At 40.3% G+C, this 14,196-nt stretch overlaps 1 protein-coding gene across 4 annotated transcripts in view; it reads left to right on the top strand.

The window, feature by feature from the left end:
* Positions 1-14,196, top strand: part of mtrex (Mtr4 exosome RNA helicase) — a 159,368-nt gene that overhangs the window by 105,638 nt on the left and 39,534 nt on the right. The gene's annotated exons all lie outside the window — the stretch shown is intronic.

A 14,196-nucleotide genomic window follows, 5' to 3' on the forward strand; every position in this document is an offset into this window, starting at 1 on the left:
TAAAATGGACTTAAGGACAAAAACAAATGGCACTGCTGGAATTGCTATAATGGTAGTGCTGCCACTGTTGCACTCCTAAAGGGTCCGACTGCCATCAGCTCAGTATGGGCTTTAAACATCCTGTTAAAGGAGGCAACAGTATTTTAAAATCCTGTAGAGTCTTGGCTCAAGATAGTGACGGCCTCATGGGGTTGCAGACTACGGGGGAGCAGAGGACTGACAGAGAGCACCAGGAAACTGGGAGAACACTCCCTGTTTGAGAAGAAGCAACCCTGTGGGATGGTGACCACACAGCAGACCAGCGAGGAGCTCTAAGGTTGAAGAACACCCCAGGCGGGGGGCTGTTGGAGACTTGCGACAAGGAATCAATGCAGGCTGTGGACTGCTGGCGACTGCAGTCAAAGGACTCACACCAAGCTGCGGACTGCTGGAGACTGGCTTGCGACTGGCTGAATGGATAGCAGGTCTTGATATGCAAGAGGGTGCTGATTATGTCAGAGGTATGGATCTGGACCTCAGGTTATTGATGGTTTAAACTGAAGTATATGTGGCTGTGGAGGCGAATCCATGGACACTTAGTGACTCTGGGGGGGGGGGGGATCTCATTTGCTTCTCTTTCTCTGATTGTAAAGGGTGCTGGGCAATTTCTGCTAATAGTGAATGTTTGTCTGCCTTATGATAGACTAAAGGAAATAATGACAATAAAATAATCTTCAATCTTCTCACAGATGCCAGTTCTGTTCATGGAAAAAGCTGCCAGAGGAAGTGGTAGAAGCTGGGAACCATTATATTGTTCAAAAGGCATTTAGACAAGCATGTGGATAGGAAAAGTGGATAGGATAAATGCAAGTGAGACTGGTTGGCAGACTAAGTAGTGCTGAGGAACCTGTTTTCATGCTGTAATCTTTTTGTGGATTGTGCTGAATTTACATGGGAACTCATCACATCAGGAGATCTCTCCTTCACAGCCTCTAGCATTATAATGCCCCAACTTCGTATTTCCTGGTTCTACTGCTGACCCAAGATCCACAATCAAGGACTTTCCAGATAAGCTAATTGATTCTGCCTGCTCTTACTCCATAACATAACATAACAATTTACAGCACGGAAACAGGCCATTAGGCCCTTCTAGTCCGCACCGAACCAAACACCCTTCTCTAGTCCCACCTCCCTGCACAATGCCCATAACCCTCCATCTTCTTCTCATCCATATACCTGTCCAACCTTTTCTTAAATAATACAATTGACTCCGCCGCCACTATTTCTCCCGGAAGCTCATTCCACACGTCTACCACTCTCTGAGTAAAGAAGTTCCCCCTCATGTTACCTCTAAACCTCTGCCCCATAATTCTTAACTCATGTCCTCTTGTTTTAATCTTTCCTCCTCTTAACGGAAATAGTCTATCCACATCCACTCTGTCTATCCCTTTCATAATCTTAAATACTTCTATCAAATCCCCTCTCAACCTTCTACGCTCCAAAGAATAAAGACCTAATCTGTCCAATCTCTCCCTATACTCTAGATGCTTAAACCCAGGTAACATTCTGGTAAACCTTCTCTGCACTCTCTCCACTCTGTTTATATCCTTCCTATAATTAGGTGACCAGAACTGCACACAGAACTCCAAATTAGGCCGCACCAACGTCTTATACAATCTCAACATCACCTCCCAACTCCTATATTCCATGCAATGATTGATAAAGGCCAGCATACTAAAAGCCTTCTTCACCACCCTATTCACGTGAGTTTCTACCTTCAGGGAACGATGTACCGTTACTCCTAAATCTTTCTGCTCTTCTGTATTCATACCACGTATGTCCTGTTCTGATTCTTCTTACCAAAATGAAGCACCTCACACTTATCAGCATTAAATTCCATCTGCCATTTTTCAGCCCACTTTTCTAAGCAGCCCAAATCCCTCTGCAATCCTTGAAAACCTTCTTCATTATCCACTATTCCACCTATCTTAGTATCGTCTGCATATTTACTAATCCAATTTATCACCCCATCATCTAGATCATTAATGTATATAACGAACAACAATGGGCCCAATACAGATCCTTGAGGCACACCAACTGGTCACCGGCCTCCAACCTGACAGACAATTATCCACTACCACTCTCTGGCCTCTCCCTTTCAGCCAATGTTCAATCCATTTGACTATCTCAAAATTTATACCTAAAGACTGCACCTTCTTAACTAACCTTCCATGTGGTACCTTATCGAAGGCCTTACTGAAGTCCATATAGACAACATCCACTGCGCTACCCTCATCCACATTTCTAGTCACCTCTTTAAAAAATTCAATCAGATTGGTCAAACATGACCTTCCTCCCACAAATCCATGTTGAGTGCTCCTGATCAGACCCTGTCTATCCAGATGTTTAGAAGTACTATCTCTAAGAATTTTCTCCATTAATTTATCTACCACAGACGTCAAACTTACAGGCCGATAGTTGCCAGGCTTCCTCCTTGAACCCTTTTTAAATAAAGGAACCACATGCGCAATGCGCCAATCCTCCGGCACTATCCCCATATCTAATGACATTTGGAAAATTACCGCCAGAGCCTCTGCTATTTCCTCCTTCACTTCTCTCAATGTCCTGGGGAAGATCCCGTCTGGTCCCGGAGACTTATCCACCTTTATATTCTTCAAAAGCCCTAAAACTACATCTTATGTAATCTCCATATTCCCCATATTTACCCAATTTGCTTTTTTTATCTCACATCTCCCAATATCCTTCTCCTTAGTGAATACCGAAGAAAAGAAACTGTTCAATATCTTCCCCCATTTCTCTAGGCTCCACACACAGTTTTCTGCTCTGATTCTCTAAGGGACCAATTTTGTCTCTAGCTTTCCTTTTACCATTAACATATTTGTAGAACTCTTTTGGATTAGTTTTCACCCTGCTTGCCATAGTTTCCTCCTACCTTCTTTTAGCTTTCCTAATTCCTCTCTTAGGATTCCTCTTACATTCAATGTATCTTTCAAACATCCCCTTAACTCCATGCTTCTTATATCTAATGTATGCCTCCCTTTTTCTTCGAACCAAGTTTCCAATATTCCTTGAAAACCACAGCTCTCTCAAACCTTTTGCCCCTCCTTTTAACCTAACAGGAACATAAAGCTTTTGCACTCTCAAAATCTGATCTTTAAAAGACTTCCATCTCTCTACTACATCCTGCCCATAAAACAAATTGTCCCAATCCACACCCTGCAAGTCCTTTCGCATCTCCTCAAATCTAGCTTTTCCCCAATCAAAAACCTCAACCCTTGGCCCTGACTTCTCTCTTTCCATAATGACATTGAAGCTGATGGCATTATGATCACTGGACCCGAAGTGCTCGCCAACACTAACCTCCGTCACTTGACCCATCCCATTTGCCAACAGTAGATCTAACACTGCTCCTTCTCTGGTTGGCACCTCTACATATTGTTGTAAAAAACTATCTTGCACACATTTCACAAACTCTAACCCATCCAGTCCTTTCACAGAATGTGTTTCCCAATCTATATGTGGAAAATTAAAATCTCCCATAATTACAACCCTGTGCTTATCACAAATATCTACTATCTCCCTACAGATTTGCTCCTCTAGGTCTCGGTCCCCTCCGGGTGGTCTATAATACACCCCTACAAGTGTAACATCTCCTTTCCTACTCCTCAGTTCCACCCAAATAGCCTCCGTGGATGTGCCCTCTAATCTATCCTTCCTAGGCACCGCTGTAATATTTTCCCTGACAAGCAATGCAACCCCACCTCCTCTTGTCCCTCTGACTCTATCACACCTAAAACAACGAAGCCCAGGGATATTCAGCTGCCAATCACATCCCTCCTGCAACCATGTCTCACTAATCGCTACCACATCATACTTCCAAGTATCAATCCACTGAATTTATCTCCTCATAAGACCAGAAGAAAGGCTGTTCAGCTCATTGAGTCTGCACACCATTCCATTGAGCTGATCCATTTTCCCACAGCCCCAATCCCTAGCCTTCTCCCCATAACCCTTGATGTCTTGGCTAATCAGGAACGTATCAATCTCTGCCTAAAAAACGTATGGGGGTTTTAGGTTAATTGGGGTATTTGGGTGGCATGGACTTGTGGGCCAGAAGGCCCTGTTACCATGCTGTATGTCTAAATTTTTTAAATATTAAAAATTATAAGTAATTAAATGCACCCAATGACTTGGCCTATACAACTACTTGTGGTAACAAACTCCACAGATTCACCACTTCTGGCTAAAGAAATTTCTCCACATCTCTTTTTATGGGACAGCCATCAATCCTAAAGTTGTGCCCTCTTGTTCTAGACCAGTGGTTCCAAACCTTTTACTTTCCACTCACATACCACTTTAAGTATTCCCTATGCCATAAGTGTTCTGTGATTAGTAAGTGATTGCTTAAGGTGGTATGTGAATGGGAAGGGAAGGTTGAGAATCACTGCTCTAGACCCAATTATTACTGAAATATTTTGCTTGAGAAAAATTGTCATTGGCCCATTTCCTTTGGAGTAATGAAACTGTGCACATAATGAATCAATTTGGAATGATTAAAACAGTGGTTTTCAAACTTTTTCTTTCCACCCACATACCACCTTAAGCAATCCCTTATTAATCATAGAGTACCCATGGCATATGGATTACTTAAAGTGATATGTGAGTGGGATGAAAAAGGTTGAGAACCACTGTTCTAGACTCTCCCACCAAGGGGAAACAACCTTTTTACATCTATTCTGTCTGTGACCTTCAATATTCAAAATGTTTCAATGATATTGTCCCTTTGTTCTCCTAAATTCCAACAAGTACATGCCAAGAGCTGTCAAATGTTCCTCATATGATAACCCTTTCATTCTGGAATCGTCCTCTGAACCCTCTCTGAAGTTAGCACATCCTTTCTAAAATGAGGAGCCCAAAACTGCTCACAATACTCTGTGAGGTGTTACCAGTGACTGATGCTGAATGATCAATGAACCAAACGCACTGCCTTACTTTCACCTTTCATGCACTATTTTTTTTTTGTAAGGTGTTTTATATGAATGTGATGTTGCTGCAAGCCAACGAATTCCATGACTTGTTCATGTCAATAAATTCTGATTCAGTGCCTTATGTAGTCTCAACATCACATCTCTGCTCTTGTTTTCTATTCTTGAAATGAATTCCAGCATTTCATTTGCCTTCTTCACCATCCAGTCAATCTACAAGTTTACCTTCAGGGTGTGATGCCCTGAGGTAGCAGCAAACAAGCACAAAACTCAAAAGACTATACAACAGGCTTTATTCCAGTAAAAGTCTGAACACTAGTTCATGCCTTGGTGGCTCCCTGTGTGATTGGCTCAGGAGGAGCCAGCTCAGGTTTATATTCAGGTCAGCTGATTAACAGTCAGCCAGGTGGAGTCAGCCCCTTAGGTTATCTTCCTGCAGGTACAGAAATTACCTGCTGCAGTAGGCTGGTGGTCGTATCACCACACAGGACTCCCAGGTACCCTTGCATCTGGGTATTTTCCATTTTTTCCCCATTTAGAAAATAGTCTGCCCATTTAATTCTACCAAAGTGCATGACTGTACACTTTCCAACATTATATTCTTCTAATCAGTCTAAATCCTTCTGTAACTTTCCTGTTTCCTCAATACTGACTGCTCCTCCACCTTCCTTTGTATCATTTGCAAATTGGCTACAAAGCTATTCATTCCATAATCTGATTCATTGATAGAAAAATAAGTACCCCTAATGCTAACCCCTGTGGAACATGACTAGCAGCTGGCAGCGAACCCGAGTATGATCCTTGAAATCCAACTCTGCTTCTTGCCAATCAGCCAATGTTTTACCCACACTAGTATGTTTACTGTTATACCAGGGCTCTCATCTTGTTAAGTCACCTCATGTGGTGCACCTTGTCAAAGGTCTTCTGAAAATCCAAATACACAACAACCACTGTTTTTCCTTTATTTCGCCTGCTTGTCACTTTTTCAAAGAATTCCAATAGGTTTGTCAAGCCTGATTTTCCCTTAAGGAAACCATGCTGGCCTGTCATGTCATATCCCTCCAACTATTGTTAAACCTCATCCTTGACATTTGACACCAGTATCTTCCCAACCATTAATGTCAGGCTGACCAGGCTATAATTTCCTTTCTGCTGCCTTCCTCCCTTCTTGAATAGTCGAATGGAATTTGTGATCCTCCGCATCCATGTCAGAATCTATTGATTCCTGAAAAATCATTACCAATGCCTTCACACTCTATACAGTTACTTCTTTCAGAACCCGAGGGTGCAATCCATATGGTCTAGGAGACATCCACCCTTAGATCATTCAGCTTTCTGAGCACCCAATCCCTTAAACTAGTAATTGTACTCGCTTATCTTTGAGGCCCTTGGACATCCAGCACACTGCTAATGTCTTCCACAATGAAGACGGATGCAAAATACTCATTTAGTGTCTCTGCCATCTCCTTGTCTCCCATTATGATTTCTCCAGAGTCATTTTTCCAGTGGTCCAATATCTACTCTCCTCTCTTTTACTCTTTGCATACTTAAAGAAGCTTATAATAACATCTTTGGTATTATCTGCTGGCCTACTTTCAGACGTCATTTTTTCCCTCTTTGTGAGTTTTTTAGTTGCTTTCTGCAAGTTTTTAAAAACTCCTAATCCTCTCTGCCCACTAATTTTTGCTTCCTTGTGTGCCTTCTCTTTTATTTTTATGTTGGCTTTGACTTCCCTTGTTAGCCACAGTTGTGACATTTTTCTTTTTTGGTTCTCTATCTTTGATGGTGTACTGTCCTCCCTACTATTGAGTCTTCCAGTATAATTTTGCCAGTTGCTCTCTCATGCTCTGTAATTCCATTGAAAAACCAACACATCTGACTAGTCTCTCCTTGTTAAATCTCAGATTGAACTTAATCACATTGTGATCACTGCCCCCTGATGGTTCTTTTACCCAAAGCTCTCTAATCACCACTGGTATGTTACACCAGCACATTTTGGGGTTGGGCGGGGGGGCATGAACTGATTTTTTAAAAATGTAGTCAGTAGGAGAAAAGTACAGAAGAAATGAACTAAACTTGACTGGTCCACAGAGAAGGAGTCCTTTAAACAACTTCGAGCAGAGTCCTAAGGGGACCATAGCCAAAACAGGGTTGTGAATGGCTGCATTACACAACACCCAATCCAGTACATCCAATCCCTTCGTGGCTCATCAACAAGCTGCTCTAAAAAACCATCTCATAGGCCTTTCACAAATTCTCTCTCTTTAGATCCAGTCCAAGCCTGATTTTTCCAATCTACTTGCATATTAAAATCCCCATGACTGCTATAACTTTGCCTTTCTGACAAGCCATTTCCATTTGAAGTTGTAATTTGTTGTCCACATCTTGGCTACTGTTTGTAGGATTGTATATAATTGTCAACAGTGTCCTTTTTTTTTAACCCTTGCCATTTCTTAACTCAGCCCACAATAATTCTATATCTTCTGATCGTATGTCGACTCTTATTAATGATGTAATATTATTCCTTACCAACAGAGCCACTCCACGCCCTCTGCTTACCTGCCTATGTTTTCAGACATTCAGCTTCCAATGACATCCATCCTTTAGCCACTAACTCCATGATGGCCACAACATCATACCTGCCAGTGTGTAGCTGTACAAACTGCGAATCTGTCAGCGTACTGACAATCTGCACCAACCAACTAGCCAGAGAGTTCACAGACATTTTCAACCTCTTATTGCCCCAGCTATGCTTGTCTCTTTGTTGACCCTGTAGAGCAATTTTCTCTAAACCTGCCCTGGCACCACCCCTCAAACCCTCTATTACCCTAAATGATGCTGACTGCACTGGGACTGCTACCTGTATCTGCAGAACTCCTCGTTTTTATCAAGTTTGCTTTTAACCTTCTCCCTGCTCTGAAATTCATTTGGACTATTTCTGACACTTCTCTCCCTTTTCTAGATCTCTCTGTCACTATCTATATATTGAGATTTACTATAAATCCATTGACTCGCGCAGCTAACTTGGCTACACTTCCTCCTAACTGTTCTCTAGTAATGATGCTATTCCTTTCTCCCAGTTTCTCCACTATTACTTCATCTGCTGTCAAAATGATGCATTCCCTTCCCTTTTGAATATATATGCACTGAATGTGGATGATGAAAAATTTATTCAAGAAACATTTTTTAATCTGGCAGGAGCACATCAGACAGGAGCACATCAGAATATTTTAACAGCTGGCAATTTCAATTTTTGTCTAGATCCAGTTTTGGATAGATCAACTAGAGCAGTAACAGCAAAAGCCACCTTAGCATTAATGAAGAACCTGAATTTAATAGACATCTGGAGAAGATTCAACCAAGAGGGAGATTATTCTTTTTATTCAAATAGACACAATTATTATTCAAGGATAGATTTATTTTTAATATTGGCACATCTTCAAAGTAGAATAATCAAGTTGATTACAAAGAATTTTATCAGATCCTTCACCTTTATTATTGACACTTACAATGTTAGGTAAAGAAGAATCAATTTATAGATGGAGATTTAACTCATTGTTGTTAGAAAGACCAGATTTTTGTCAGAAGGCAAATCCAAATTTTTCTTGAGACTAATTGTAATTCAGTTAATAATAAATTTATTTTATGGAACACAATGAAAGCACATTTAAGAGGACAAATTATACGTTATATTTCTAAAAATTAAGAAAAACTATATGAAGGAATTAGACCAATTGGAAAATAAATAACATGTTTAGAAAAAGATCTGCAAAGACAGACCGAGGAGAAAAGTAGAATATTAATAAAAAAGAAACTTCAGAATAATACATTACAAACATATAGAACAGAGAAAGCAAAAATGAGAACTAAACAGATATTATGAGTTAGGTGAAAGAGCTCATAAGGTCCTTGCTTGGGAGTTGAAAACAAAAATTTCAAGAACGATTAACACAATTAAATTGACAGATGAATGCAACTACCTTTAAACCTCAAGAAATCAATGAAGCTTTTAAGCAATTTTATTCTAAGTTATATAAATTGGAGTTGCAGAGAGACAATCATATAATGGAAGATTATTTTGTCACAAATAACTTCACAAAAGCAAGCAGAGCTGGGTGCCCCTTTCAACCCAATGGAGGTGAGGGAAGTGTTGAGCTCATTACAAAGTAATAAATCTCTGGGAGAAGATGGTTTCCCATTTGAATTTTATAAAGAATTTAAAGATTTGCTGATTTCTTCTTTTATGGAAGTATTAGATCAGGCAGCAGTAACACATACGCTCCCGAAATCTTTTTCTGCTGCGATAATAACGGTAATATCAAAAAAAGGTAGAGACCCTTTAAAACCATCAACATATAGGCCTATTTCACTGTTAAATGTAGATTACAAGATAATTGAAAATTTTTAGCTAATAGGTTGATGAAACTTTTACCAAAGTTGATAAATATGGATCAGACAGGGTGTGTGAAAAAAAGACAATCTGTGGATAATGTAACCAGTTAGCTTAATACATCTAGCACAAAAGAGGGGAGATCTAAGTGTGGCAGTGGGTTTGGATGCAGAAATAGTGTTTGATAGATTAGAATGGTTCTTTTTGTTGAAGGTGTTTGAAATATTTGGGATGGGACAGGTATTTGTATATTGGATTAGAGGCTTATATAATTAACCTAAGGCTAAGCTCATGAAAAATGGACAGATTTCAGTGATGGGAGACAGATTTAAATATTAACATTGATGAACAAAATTGGTCAAACTTGTGTCGAGATAGTATGACAAATACTATAAATGTTAGATACAGATTAGTTGAATGTAATTTTTTTTTACATTAACTATGTCTCATGCCACAGAAGTTAAATAGATTGAAATCAGACCAGTGTTTTAGATGTGGCCAGGAGATAGGTACTTTAAGTTCTGTCCTAAAGTGAGACCTTTTTTGTTAAATTTGGCAATTTCTGGTTATAGGAATTAAATTCCCACAAAATCCAATGTTATTTTTATAAGGTCATATTGAAGGGATAAGACCAAAATTGAAATTATCTATATATCAAAAATAATTTGTAAAGATTGTCTTGGCAGTAGGAAGAAAATATATAGTAATCACATGGAAATGTATAACTGTCTTCCTCGTGAGAAGATTACTTATAATCTAAGAAATAAATATGATGTAATTTTGATAATTTGGCCCCCTTATTTACAAATTGCTGGAATTAATTGATAGATGTTTTCCATAAGCTTTGAACCTCATTGACCTCCTTGCAAGTATTAAATGATACAAATGGTCAGAGCCATGTGGTGAGGGGTCTCCTCTGGCAACCAGGTTTTTATTCTTGTTTTTCTTACTTTATTTTTCTTTTTAATGCTTTTTCTTATTTCTTACTTCTTTTTCTTGAGGTTTTGTTAAGGGGGGGGGAAAGATGTTGTGGTTTTATACCATCATGTATAATGGATTTGGTACTGATATTTCATTACTGTATTTTACATTTGGCTATGATTACATGTTTGGAAAAAAATTATTTTTTTAAAAAAATGATTCCTTTCATTCCAGGATATCTGAAATGTCCTTTTTTCAAGCAATGTATCTTCCCCTCTACTGTGATCAATGAAACTTCCTCCTACATTTACTTTTTTCTTGGTTCCACCCTTTCCCCCCACTCCCCCAAACAGAATAGAGAGGGCTCCTCTTTCACCCCACCAGCCCCCACATTCAGCAGATCATTCTGTGTTGTTTACTGTCAGCTGCAACTAGACCCTGCCGTGACCATGTTTATCTCTTCCCACTCCTTTCTGCCTTCTGCAGGGATTGTACCCTCCATGATTCCCATATTTGCTCATTTCTATCACTCACCTTTGCAGGCCATTACAGCCTACAAAGCAAGGATAAACATTATAGATGCTTAATTACATGATGAGCTGAACACCTAAGCCCACATTGAGAAGAAGAACCAAATAGTGCTACTAGAATCCCTGAAAGACTGAGGTCAGACCCTGTGATATCTGTCTCTGAGGCGACATCATTTATGAGGTTGAACCCATGAAAGCTGCCAGGCCCTGACAGCGTATCTGGCAGTGTACTGACAATTTGCACCAACCAACTAGCCAGAAAGTTCACAGACATTTTCAACCTCTTATTGCTCCAGTCAGAAGTTCCCACCTGCTTCAAAAGGGATCAGTTATCCTGGTACCCAAGGAGAGTAGTGTGAACTGCCTTAATGACTACTGCCCAGTAGCACTAACTTCTACTGTGATAAAATCCTTTGAGAGGCTGGTCATGATCTTAACCCACTGCAATTTATCTATTGGCACAACTGCTCCACAGCAGATGCAAAATCACTGGCTCTCCACTCAGCTCTGAATCACCTCTAAAACCACAATTCATACATATGGCTGCTCTTCATTGACTACATTTTGGCCTTCAATACCATTATTCCCTTAGTGCTGGTCAGGAAGCTACAAACTCTTGGCCTCTGTATCTCCCTCTTCAACTGGATTCTTGACATTCTCATCAGAAGACCGAAGTCAGTACAAATTGGAACAACATCTCTCTGATTAATCAACATAGTCGCACCCCAAGGATGCGTGCTTTGCCCACTGCTCTGCTCATTATACACCCATGACTGTGGGCCATACACAATTCCAATGCTATCTACAAGTTTGCGATTGACACCATAGTCGTTGGCAGAAACACAAATGGCAATGAGGAAGCGTACAGAGGGGAATAGATGATCAGCTTATTGAATGGTATAATGACCACAACCTTGCACTCAACATCAGCAGAACCAAGGAGATGATTGTGGCTTCAGTAGGAAGTCAGGGGAACACAACCCAGTCCTCCTTGAGGGCTCAGTGGTGGAGAAGGTCAAAAACTTCAAATTCTGGGTGTCACCATCTCCGAGGATCTGTCCTGGTCCCTCCATATTGATGCAATCGCAAAGAAGGCTCGCTAGTGGCTAAACTTTGTGAGGTGCCTGAGGAGATTCGGTACGTCACTGAAGACTCTTGTAAACCCCTACAGGTGCACTGTGGAGAGCATTCTGGAGTTGCATCACTGGTTGGTATGGAGGCACGAACTCTCAGGACAAGAATAATCTCCAGAGGGTTGTTAACTCGGCCTGTGACATCACAGGCACCAGACTTCACTCCATCGAGGCGATGTCTTAAAAAAAGCATCTTCTATCCTCAAAGACCCCCACCACCCAGGTTATGCCCTCTTACTCTGCTACCATTGGGGAATAAGGTACAGGAGCCCAAAAGACGAGCACTCAATGGCACAGGACACCTTCTTCCCCACTACCATCAGATTCCTGAATAATCAATTAACCAGACACTACCTTCCTTTTTGTGCACTATTATTTTTTTAATAGTAATGTGGTAAGATGGTTATAATATGAATATTTGCACTATGGTGCTGCCACAAAACACTGAATTTCATGATAATAAATTCTGATTCTCCATGACCCTGGTATTTTCCTGTGCAACCCTGTTCTTACATATCTTCCCTCACCACAACCCAGGGACCTAAATAGCCCTTCCTAATAAGGCAAAGAACATGGGAACCTCCTCTCACCTCATGTACTATATTTACTGCTTTTGATATAGCCTCATCTACATCGGTGAGACCAAACGCAGACTTGGGAACTGTGACACAGAGCATCCACACTCTGTCTGCTATAACCATCCCGAGCTCCCAGTTGGATTCTATTTAAGCTCCCCTTCCCATTCCCACACTGACTTGTCTGCCCTGGGCCTTCACTGCCAAAGTCAAACCCATCAAAAACCAGAGGAACAACACCTCATATTCCACCGGGTAGTCTACAGTCCAATGATATGAATGTAGAATTTTGTAATAATGAGTCTTTTGCCCTATTTCTGCTTCTCTCTCTCCACCCACTTTTTTTGACCCCTTATCACATCCCACTCAGACTCCCACCACCCTTTTTCATTCCCTCCACCCTGCACCTCTGGTTCCACCCCCATCTTCCCACTGGAGTCTTCTACTTTCTCCCCCAGCATACCTCAGTTCCTCTGGTCTTTCTTTATACTGCCATTGTCACCTCTTGTCAGATCCCAGCAATCGGCAGCCTTTTCTTTCTAGTCACTCACTCCGTCCTGTATGAATTGTCTTGCACCACCTGACCCCTTTGTTTCTTTTGACTATCTCTCCCTTTGTCTGGAACCTGCCAATCTACTGTCTCTGACATGCCTCTCCATCTGGTTCACCATTTCCAAATGGGAGGCAGTCCTACCCCTTACACCCTGTCCTCTCTACTCTGGTTTCACTTCATATCCCCAGTTTTGATGATGGGTTTTTGAACAGAAACGTTGACTTTTTTTTCCCACATACTTTGGGATTGATCTACTGAGTTTCTTCAGCAGATACTGATTCTCTTCAGATTCCAATATCTCCTATGTCTCCTGTTAAATTGTATATAGTATTTGTAAATGTCCACAATGTTGGAAATTATGAAAATAATAATACTTTTTGTACAGCACAGAGAAGAGCATTTTAGTCTTGTGTAGCTGTTGTGTTGTCAGACTAACTTTAAAGGCTCTCCATTCTTTTTGCAATTGTTGGTCATTTCATTTTTAGACAGAACCAAATTAGCAGATTGTAGAACTGATGTCTATTATGTGATTTGTTAGTGCTAGTTTACTCCACCTTCTGATAGTATCAGATGAATATTGCTAAATTTTGATCTGGCATAGAAAGCATGCACTGGAGGAAAATTATTTTGATTCTAAATGGCCAAAATTGTTGAACCATATATTTGGATTCAAAATATAGAAACAATAAGCATATGTAGTTCAATGACCCAAGTTGGATTCTCAGTAACATTTCTGTTTGACAGATTTCAAGTAAAATCTCTTTGTATTCACCTACTTTATGCTTTTAATTTTTTCTGTATTCTTAGTCCCGCAGTATGGCCCTGCCTCTTGTGCCCTAAACATTCTGTGTTCAAAAGCCTCTGTTTTCTGCATTATTTTCTTCAGTCCCTGATCCCCCTATCATCAATTGGATTCAATTCTGATTTTTCATTATGATTTTGGTACATCTATCATTACACTACACTAGTCTTGTTTTTCCTTTGTCACATATCTTGCATTTTAGGCTTATCATGTGTACTTTTTGAGTTATATGGCAAATGTTTCAGAGCCTCTAATTGCACTTTTTCGGAAGATGATTAAGAAATCCACATAGTTTATCTCGATTCCT

Source organism: Narcine bancroftii, chromosome 3, assembly GCF_036971445.1.
Source record: "Narcine bancroftii isolate sNarBan1 chromosome 3, sNarBan1.hap1, whole genome shotgun sequence".
NCBI classification, from domain to species: domain Eukaryota; kingdom Metazoa; phylum Chordata; class Chondrichthyes; order Torpediniformes; family Narcinidae; genus Narcine; species Narcine bancroftii.